The following is an 11,173-nucleotide window of genomic DNA, read 5'->3' on the forward strand; positions in this document are numbered from 1 at the left end:
GACTGGGGTGGACAAATGTAAGGAATCTTACAACACCAGGTTATAGTCCAACAATTTTATTTTAAAATCACAAGCTTTCGGAGATTATCTCCTTCATCAGGTGAGTCACCTGATGAAGGAGATAATCTCCGAAAGCTTGTGATTTTAAAATAAAATTGTTGGACTATAACCTGGTGTTGTAAGATTCCTTATAACTGAATTGTGGTCACTATCTCCAATATGGTCACCCACTGTCACTTCACCCACTTGCCCATCTTCATTTCCCAGGACTAAATCTAGAATTGCATCACCACTTGTTGGGTTTGTCACGTACTGGCTAAAAAAGTTCTCCTAGACACCGATCAAGAATTTTGAGCCCTCTGTGCCCCTCACACTGTTTGAATCCCAGTTGATGTTAGGGTAGTTGAAGTCCCCTACTATTATTGCCCTCATATTTTTGCACTCAGAAATTTGCCTATATATTTGTTCTTCTATCTCCCTTTCGCTATTCAGAGGTATATAATACACTCCGAGTAGTGCGACTGCCCCTTCTTTATTTCTTAGCTCAACCCATTTGGCCTCAATTGATGATCCATTTAGCATATCATCCCTTCTCACAACTGGAATTGATTCTTTAACCAATAATGCAACCCCTCCCCTCCTTTTTTATCACCCACTCTATCCTGCCTGAAAACTCTATATCCAGGGATATTGAGCTCTCCAATACAACAACAACTATTCCAATGCTCTCCTGACCGGCCTCCCATCTTCCACCCTCCATAAACCTCAGCTCATCCAAAACTCTGCTGCCCATATCCTAACTCGCACCAAGTCCCATTCACCCATCACCCCTGTGCTCGCTGACCTACATTGGCTCCCGGTCCGGGAACACCTCGATTTTAAAATTCTCATCCTTGTTTTCAAATCCCTCCATGGCCCTCGCCCCTCCCTATCTCTGTAATCTCCCCCAGCCCTACAACCCTCCCAGATCTCTGCGCTCCTCCAATTCTTGCCTCTTGTGCATCCCCGATTTTAATTGCTCCACCATTGGTGGCCACGCCTTCAGCTGCCTGGGCCCTAAGCTCTGGGATTCCCTCCATAAACCTCTCCTCCTTTAAGTCACTCCTTAAAACCTACCTCTTTGACCACGCTCCTGGTCACCTGTCCTAATATCTCCTTATGTGGCTCGGTGTCAAATTTTGTTTGATAATCGTTCCTGTGAAGCGTCTTGGGACGTTTTACTACATTAAAGGCGCTATATAAATGCAAGTTGTTGTTGTATTGGAGAGGGAGATTTGAGTAGATTCCAGGGTCCGTGAGCTGACTGTGTTCAGTGGTCAGGTGCAAGTTACCCACAGTGTCCCTGAGATATGAAGGGGGGGAAATCAGCCAGGGTTCCTGCTCCCGATCACTGTCCAGTGACCCCTGGGTTAAAGAGAGGGGAAATCAGCCAGGGTTCCTTCTCCTGATCACTGTCCAGTGACCCCTGGGTTAGAGAGAGGGGGAAATCAGCCAGGGTTCCTGCTCCTGATCACTGTCTAGTGACCCCTGGGTGAGAGAGAGAGGGGGAAATCAGCCAGGGTTCCTGCTCCTGATCACTGTCCAGTGACCCCTGGGTTAGAGAGAGGGGGAAATCAGCCAGGGTTCCTGCTCCTGATCACTGTCTAGTGACCCCTGGGTTAGAGAGAGGGGAAATCAGCCCGGGTTCCTGCTCCCGATCACTGTCCAGTGACCCCTGGGTTAGAGAGAGGGGGAAATCAGCCAGGGTTCCTGCTCCCGATCACTGTCCAGTGACCCCCGGGTTAGAGAGAGGGGGAAATCAGCCAGGGTTCCTGCTCCTGATCACTGTCCAGTGACCCCCGGGTTAGAGAGAGGGGGAAATCAGCCAGGGTTCCTGCTCCTGATCACTGTCCAGAGAATCTTGCTGGGTAATGTGTGTGTGTGCATCGAGCGAGGATGAGATGAGCCCACAGTCGAATATTGTGCCAGCACTCAATGCCTGGGTTCACACATGAATAACAGGGGTGAAGTAAACAGGATGTTGAACGTCGGTGATCACTGGACCCCAGCAAAAGGCAGTGGAGAAGAGAAAGACAAGGCTGTGCTCACCCAGCACGGTGGGGACTGATTCCCAGGGTGGGTAATGGGCGATAGACTGATTCAGGCTGACTGGGGTCAGGAGGAGAGCTGCGGACACCAAACATCAAACCAGTTTTTGCTCGTTCCACAAGAGGGAGCTCCAGCCCTAATGACAAAGCTGATGGGAGTGAAGTGTCTCTTAAAGGGGAAGTCACGGGGAGACAGAGAGTGTCTGGGATTCGAAAAACCAACATAAAGTCACACCAACGGCCTTTTCAGAAGGGTTTCAAGATCATTCCACAGCCATGGCTCAGCGGCACTCCCACCACTGAATCCAGAAGGTCGTAGGTTTGAGCCCCACTTGAGCACATGATACTGGCTGACACCCCCTGTGCAGTACTGAGGGAGCGCTGCACTGTCGGAGGGTCAGTACTGAGGGAGCGCTGCACTGTCGGAGGGTCAGTACTGAGGGAGCGCTGCACTGTCGGAGGGTCAGTACTGAGGGAGCGCTGCACTGTCGGAGGGTCAGTACTGAGGGAGCGCCGCACTGTCGGAGGGTCAGTACTGAGGGAGCGCTGCACTGTCGGAGGGTCAGTACTGAGGGAGCGCCGCACTGTCGGAGGGTCAGTACTGAGGGAGCGCCGCACTGTCGGAGGGTCAGTACTGAGGGAGCGCCGCACTGTCGGAGGGTCAGTACTGAGGGAGCGCCGCACTGTCGGAGGGTCAGTACTGAGGGAGCGCCACACTGTCGGAGGGTCAGTACTGAGGGAGCGCCGCACTGTCGGAGGGTCAGTACTGAGGGAGCGCCACACTGTCGGAGGGTCAGTACTGAGGGAGCGCTGCACTGTCGGAGGGTCAGTACTGAGGGAGCGCCGCACTGTCGGAGGGTCAGTACTGAGGGAGCGCCGCACTGTCGGAGGGTCAGTACTGAGGGAGCGCCGCACTGTCGGAGGGTCAGTACTGAGGGAGCGCCGCACTGTCGGAGGGTCAGTACTGAGGGAGCGCCGCACTGTCGGAGGGTCAGTACTGAGGGAGCGCCACACTGTCGGAGGGTCAGTACTGAGGGAGCGCCGCACTGTCGGAGGGTCAGTACTGAGGGAGCGCCACACTGTCGGAGGGTCAGTACTGAGGGAGCGCTGCACTGTCGGAGGGTCAGTACTGAGGGAGCGCTGCACTGTCGGAGGGTCAGTACTGAGGGAGTGCTGCACTGTCGGAGGGTCAGTACTGAGGGAGCGCCACACTGTCGGAGGGTCAGTACTGAGGGAGCGCTGCACTGTCGGAGGGTCAGTACTGAGGGAGCGCTGCACTGTCGGAGGGTCAGTACTGAGGGAGCGCTGCACTGTCGGAGGGTCAGTACTGAGGGAGCGCTGCACTGTTGGAGCAGCTGCCTTTCAGCAGAGGCCCCTCTCAGTAAAAGATCCCACAGCCACTATTTGAAGAAGAGCAGGGAGCTCCCCCCAGTGTCTCGGACAATATTGATCCCTCAACCAACATCACTAAACAGATTTCTCTCATTCCTGTTCAAGCCCCACTCCAGAGACTTTAGCACATAATTTAGAGATAGTAAACACAGACAGGAGAGATTTCGGACTCTCTCCCCCCTCCCCTGAAGGTGCTGACTCTCTCCCCCCTCCCCTGAAGGTTCTGACTCTCTCCCCCCTCCCCTGAAGGTTCTGACTCTTTCCCCCCTCCCCCGCCCTCTGAATGTTATTGTACACGCTCTAAGTGGTATTACTCCCTGGTACTGTTACTCCCTGGTACTGTTTCTCCCTGGTACCGTTACTCCCTGATACCGTTACTCCCTGGTACTGTTTCTCCCTGGTAATGTTACTCCCTGGTACTGTTACTCCCTGGTACTGTTACTCCCTGGTACTGTTTCTCCCTGGTACCGTTACTCCCTGATACCGTTACTCCCTGGTACTGTTTCTCCCTGGTACTGTTACTCCCTGTACTGTTTCTCCCTGGTACTGTTTCTCCCTGGTAATGTTACTCCCTGGTACTGTTACTCCCTGGTACTGTTACTCCCTGGTACTGTTTCTCCCTGGTACCGTTACTCCCTGATACCGTTACTCCCTGGTACTGTTTCTCCCTGGTACTGTTACTCCCTGTACTGTTTCTCCCTGGTACTGTTTCTCCCTGTACTGTTACTCCCCGGTACTGTTTCTCCCTGGTACCGTTACTCCCTGATACCGTTACTCCCTGGTACTGTTTCTCCCTGGTACTGTTACTCCCTGTACTGTTTCTCCCTGGTACTGTTTCTCCCTGTACTGTTACTCCCTGGTACTGTTACTCCCTGGTACTGTTACTCCCTGGTACTGTTACTCCCTGGTACTGTTTCTCCCTGGTAATGTTACTCCCTGGTACTGTTTCTCCCTGGTGCTGTTTCTCCCTGGTAATGTTACTCCCTGGTACTGTTTCTCCCTGGTACTGTTTCTCCCTGGTACTGTTACTCCATGGTACTGTTACTCCCTGGTACTGTTTCTCCCTGGTACTGTTACTCCCTGGTACTGTTTCTCCCTGGTACTGTTTCTCCCTGTACTGTTACTCCCTGGTACTGTTACTCCCTGGTACTGTTTCTCCCTGGTACTGTTACTCCCTGGTACTGTTTCTCCCTGTACTGTTACTCCCTGTACTGTTTCTCCCTGGTACTGTTACTCCCTGGTACTGTTTCTCCCTGGTACTGTTACTCCCTGGTACTGTTTCTCCCTGGTACTGTTTCTCCCTGTACTGTTTCTCCCTGGTACTGTTACTCCCTGGTACTGTTTCTCCCTGTACTGTTTCTCCCTGGTAATGTTACTCCCTGGTACTGTTTCTCCCTGGTAATGTTACTCCCTGTACTGTTTCTCCCTGGTACTGTTACTCCCTGGTACTGTTACTCCCTGGTAATGTTACTCCCTGTACTGTTTCTCCCTGGTACTGTTACTCCCTGTACTGTTACTCCCTGTACTGTTTCTCCCTGGTACTGTTACTCCCTGTTAATGTTACTCCCTGTACTGTTTCTCCCTGGTACTGTTTCTCCCTGTACTGTTTCTCCCTGGTAATGTTACTCCCTGGTACTGTTACTCCCTGTACTGTTACTCCCTGGTACTGTTACTCCCTGGTAATGTTACTCCCTGTACTGTTTCTCCCTGGTACTGTTTCTACCTGGTAATGTTACTCCCTGTACTGTTACTCCCTGGTAATGTTACTCCCTGTACTGTTTCTCCCTGGTACTGTTACTCCCTGTACTGTTTCTCCCTGGTACTGTTACTCCCTGGTACTGTTACTCCCTGTACTGTTTCTCCCTGTACTGTTTCTCCCTGGTACTGTTACTCCCTGTACTGTTTCTCCCTGGTACTGTTACTCCCTGTACTGTTACTCCCTGTACTGTTTCTCCCTGGTACTGTTTCTCCCTGGTACTGTTACTCCCTGTACTGTTACTCCCTGTACTGTTTCTCCCTGGTACTGTTACTCCCTGGTACTGTTACTCCCTGTACTGTTTCTCCCTGGTACTGTTTCTCCCTGGTACTGTTACTCCCTGGTAATGTTACTCCCTGTACTGTTTCTCCCTGGTACTGTTTCTCCCTGGTAATGTTACTCCCTGTACTGTTTCTCCCTGGTACTGTTTCTACCTGGTAATGTTACTCCCTGTACTGTTACTCCCTGGTAATGTTACTCCCTGTACTGTTTCTCCCTGGTACTGTTACTCCCTGTACTGTTTCTCCCTGGTACTGTTACTCCCTGGTACTGTTACTCCCTGTACTGTTTCTCCCTGTACTGTTTCTCCCTGGTACTGTTACTCCCTGTACTGTTTCTCCCTGGTACTGTTACTCCCTGTACTGTTTCTCCCTGGTACTGTTACTCCCTGGTACTGTTACTCCCTGTACTGTTTCTCCCTGTACTGTTTCTCCCTGGTAATGTTACTCCCTGTACTGTTACTCCCTGTACTGTTTCTCCCTGTACTGTTTCTCCCTGGTACTGTTACTCCCTGTACTGTTTCTCCCTGGTACTGTTACTCCCTGTACTGTTTCTCCCTGGTACTGTTACTCCCTGGTACTGTTACTCCCTGTACTGTTTCTCCCTGGTACTGTTACTCCCTGTACTGTTACTCCCTGTACTGTTTCTCCCTGGTACTGTTACTCCCTGGTACTGTTACTCCCTGTACTGTTACTCCCTGGTACTGTTTCTCCCTGGTACTGTTACTCCCTGTACTGTTTCTCCCTGTACTGTTTCTCCCTGGTAATGTTACTCCCTGTACTGTTACTCCCTGTACTATTTCTCCCTGGTACTGTTACTCCCTGGTACTGTTTCTCCCTGTACTGTTTCTCCCTGTACTGTTTCTCCCTGTACTGTTACTCCCTGGTACTATTTCTCCCTGGTACTGTTACTCCCTGTACTGTTTCTCCCTGTACTGTTTCTCTCTGGTACTGTTACTCCCTGGTACTGTTACTCCCCGGTGCTGTGAGGAATTGTTTGAATGGAGTGTGAGTGCTGCTCATTGATTGGGTTCCCCGACGATCAGTGTCTCCTCTGCCTGCTTCAGGTGTCTGAGCTGATTCACCTCTGACCTGCTCCAGATCAATAAAACCATCGGGGGCTTCAGCAATAGAAAACAGAATGAAACTGTGCAGCTGGTGGAGGGTGAGGGTGGAGGTGGAGGTGGAGTGGAGGGTGAGGTTGGAGGTGGAGGGGAGGGTGCAGGTGGAGTGGAGTGGAGGTGGAGTGGAGGGTGAGGTTGGAGGTGGAGGGGAGGGTGCAGGTGGAGTGGAGGTGGAGTGGAGGGTGAGGTTGGAGGTGGAGGGGAGAGTGGAGGTGGAGTGGAGGGTGAGGTTGGAGGTGGAGGGTGAGGGTGCAGGTGGAGTGGAGGGTGAGGTTGGAGGTGGAGGGGTGGGTGGAGGGTGGAGGGGGCCGCGCAGAGTGTCCTCTTCCAAAATCTGACACCCGCAAATGGATGAAATTTGTCCTAATTGAGGGTGTGTAATGTGGGCGCCTCCCAGCGACACCGGGAACCGGGCTAATTAAATGAAATAATCAGAAAACTGGAGAGATTTCAGTGTTGCTCGAAGTGAGTGTGAGGCGTTTAATGATCAGGCCCACCTGAAGGAACACTGGCTGCTCGACACAGAGCGATGAGGTTATTTAAGTCTGTGTGCACACCCAGGGAGAGAGGGAGTCAGGGATGGAGGGGTGGGCTCCCTCTAGAACCTCACTCTGATACTCCTCTCACTCAGGGTCTCGGAGTGTGTCCGTCCTTCTCCCAGAGATCTGTGGTTCAGGGAATGCGAAAGAGTGTTTATCTGAAACAGTGCGTTCAAGTCGTGCCTTAAAGAGTACGGACAGGTCATTCACCGGCCTGCAGCACTCAGTTATACTGCTGGCTGCGCACGAGACCTGAGCTCTGCTACCAGTAACAGAAAAAAGAATTTCCATTTCTGGAACACCTTTCATGAGCTCAGGACGTCCCAAAGCGTTTTACAGCCAGTGAAGTACATTTTGAAGTGTAGTCACTGTTGTCATGTAGGAAACTCGGCAGCCAATTTGTGCACAGCAAGATCCCACAAACAGCAATGTGATAATGACCAGATAATCTGTTTTAGTGATGTTGGTTGAGGGATAAATATTGGCCCAGGACACCGGGGAGAACTCCCCTGCTCTTTTTCAAATAGTATCATGGGATCTTTTTACATCCACCTGAGACAGCAGACGGGGGCCTTGGTTTCACGTCTCATCCGAAAGACGGCACCTCCGACAGTGCAGCACCCCCCCTCAGTACTGACCCTCCGACAGTGCGGCGCTCCCTCAGTACTGACCCTCCCGACAGTGCGGCGCTCCCTCAGTACTGACCCTCCGACAGTGCGGCGCTCCCTCAGTACCGACCCTCCGACAGTGCGGCGCTCCCTCAGTACTGACCCTCCGACAGTGCAGCACCCCCCTCAGTACTGACCCTCCGACAGTGCGGTGCTCCCTCAGTACTGACCCTCCGACAGTGCAGCGCTCCCTCAGTACTGACCCTCCGACAGTGCAGCGCTCCCTCAGTACTGACCCTCCGACAGTGCAGCGCTCCCTCAGTACTGACCCTCCGACAGTGCGGGTGCTCCCTCAGTACTGACCCTCCGACAGTGCAGCACCCCCTCAGTACTGACCCTCCGACAGTGCGGCGCTCCCTCAGTACTGGACCCTCCAACAAGTGCAGCGCTCCCTCAGTACTGACCCTCCGACAGTGCAGTGCTCCCTCAGTACTGACCCTCCGACAGTGCAGCACCCCCTCAGTACTGACCCTCCAACAGTGCAGCGCTTCCCTCAGTACTGACCCTCCGACAGTGCAGCGCTCCCTCAGCACTGACCCTCCGACAGCCACTGTACGCCGGTGGTGAAGGGAGTGAATGTTTAGGGTGGTGGATGGGGTGCCAATCAAGCAGGCTGCTTCGTCCTGGATAGTGTCAAGTTTCTTGAGTGTTGTTGGAGCTGCACTCATCCAGGCAAGTGGAGAGTATTCCATCACACACCTGACTTGTGCCTTGTAGATGGTGGAAAGGCTTTGGAGAGTCAGGAGGTGAGTCACTCGCTGCAGAATACCCAGCCTTTGACCTGCTCTTGTAGCCACAGTATTTATATGGCTGGTCCAGTTAAGTTTCTGGTCAATGGTGACACCCAGGATGTTGATCGTGGGGGATTCGGTGATGGTAATGCCGTTGAATGTCAAGGGAAGGTGGTTAGATTCTCTCTTGTTGGAGATGGTCATTGCCTGGCACTTATCTGGTGCGAATGTTACTTGCCACTTATCAGCCCAAGCCTGGATGTTGTCCAGGTCTTGCTGCATGCGGGCTCGGACTGCTTCATTATTTGAGGGGTTGCGAATGGAACTGAACACTGTGCAATCATCAGCGAACATCCCCATTTCTGACCTTATGATGGAGGGAAGGTCATTGATGAAGCAGCTGAAGATGGTTGGGCCAAGGACACTGCTCTGAGGAACTCCTGCAGCAATGTCCTGGGGCTGAGATGATTGGCCTCCAACAACCACTACCATCTTCCTTTGTGCTAGGTATGACTCCAGCCACTGGAGAGTTTTCCCCCTGATTCCCATTGACTTCAATTTTACTCGGGCTCCTTGGTGCCACACTCGGTCAAATGCTGCCTTGATGTCAAGGGCAGTCACAACCTCTGGAATTCAGCTCTTTTGTCCATGTTTGGACCAAGGCTGTAATGAGGTCTGGAGCCGAGTGGTCCTGGCGGAACCCAAACTGAGCGTCGGTGAGCAGGTTATTGGTGAGTAAGTGCCGCTTGATAGCACTGTCGACGACACCTTCCATCACTTTGCTGATGATTGAGAGTAGACTGATGGGGCGGTAATTGGCCGGATTGGATTTGTTACTCAGGGTGCCATCCCTGAGAACGGTACAATCGATTCACGCAACTCCCTCAGTTGGTTCCACACCAGGCACAACATTCAGAAAAACCTCAGCTCAGGAAGTCCGATTCCCAGCAACACCTAGTCTGTGAATGGCAAACACAGCCAATCTCGCAAAACCCGCCCAAGACACCCCGGACAAAGGGTTGGATTGTGGACCAGACGAATGGGCTGGCTCAGTGCCATCGCCCAATACTGGTGCCACAGGGGATCTCCCAACACACTGCAACCGCGCCCTGCTCCCCACCCTGTGCCCGTTCCATTTATACATTGGGTGTCGATGGGCAAATGAAGAGTTTGTTACTGTTTGGGCCTCAGTCAATATTTGAGTAGGGAGGTGGACTCGTAGTGAGGGGAGCATTCTGCCTCCCGAAAATTCTGAATCTCCCCCCTCCCGGAGAGTCAGCACCAGGGGAGGGGGGGGAGAGAGTCAGCACCTTCAGGGGAGGGGAAAGAGAGTCAGAACCTTCAGGGAGGGGGGAGAGAGTCAGAACCTTCAGGGGAGGGGGGAGAGAGTCAGAACCTTCAGGGGGAGGGGGGAGAGAGTCAGAACCTTCAGGGGAGGGGGGAGAGAGTCAGAACCTTCAGGGGAGGGGGGGAGAGAGTCAGAACCTTCAGGGGAGGGGGGAGAGAGACAGAACCTTCAGGGGAGGGGGGAGAGAGACAGAACCTTCAGGGGAGGGGAAGAGAGTCAGAACCTTCAGGGGAGGGGGGAGAGAGTCAGAACCTTCAGGGGAGGGGGGAGAGAGACAGAACCTTCAGGGGGAGGGGGGGAGGAGAGACAGAACCTTCAGGGGAGGGGGGAGAGAGTCAGAACCTTCAGGGGAGGGGGGGAGAGAGTCAGAACCTTCAGGGGAGGGGGGAGAGAGACAGAACCTTCAGGGGAGGGGGGAGAGAGACAGAACCTTCAGGGGAGGGGCGGAGAGAGTCAGAACCTTCAGGGGAGGGGGGAGAGAGACAGAACCTTCAGGGGAGGGGGGAAAGGAGAGTCAGCACCTTCAGGGAGGACTTCCTCCCTCCCTACTTCATCTCACCCTATCACCATATCCCTCTATTCCTTTCTCCAGCTTCCCCTTAAATCCCTCTACACTATTCACCTCAACTACTCCTTGTGGGAGTGAGTTCCACATTCTCACCACTCTCTGGGTGAAGAAGTTCTTTGGCAAACTTCAGTGGGTGATGAAGCCTTTACTGACTGAGCTGGTATCTGGGAGCCTGTACATAGGCTGTGTACACCAGAGGGAGCCTGTACACGGGCTGTGTGCACAGAGGGAGCCTGTACATGGGCTGTGTACACCAGAGGGAGCCTGTACACGGGCTGTGTGCACAGAGGGAGCCTGTACATAGGCTGTGTACACCAGAGGGAGCCTGTACACGGGCTGTGTACACCAGAGGGAGCCTGTACACGGGATGTGTACACCAGAGGAGGGAGCCTGTACATGGGATGTGTACACCAGAGGGAGATGTACACGAGCTGTGTACACCAGAGGGAGATGTACATGAGCTGTGTACACCAGAGGAGGGAGCCTGTTCACGGGCTGTGTGCACCAGAGGAGGGAGCCTGTACACGGGCTGTGTACACCAGAGGGAGCTGTACACAGGCTGTGTACACCAGAGGGAGCTGTACACAGGCTGTGTACACCAGAGGGAGCTGTACACAGGCTGTGTACACCAGAGGGAGCCTGTACACGAGCTGTGTGCACCAGAGGAGGGAGCTGTACACGA

The sequence above is a fragment of the Heptranchias perlo genome, chromosome 23 (genome assembly GCF_035084215.1).
Source record: "Heptranchias perlo isolate sHepPer1 chromosome 23, sHepPer1.hap1, whole genome shotgun sequence".
In the NCBI taxonomy this organism is placed as follows: domain Eukaryota; kingdom Metazoa; phylum Chordata; class Chondrichthyes; order Hexanchiformes; family Hexanchidae; genus Heptranchias; species Heptranchias perlo.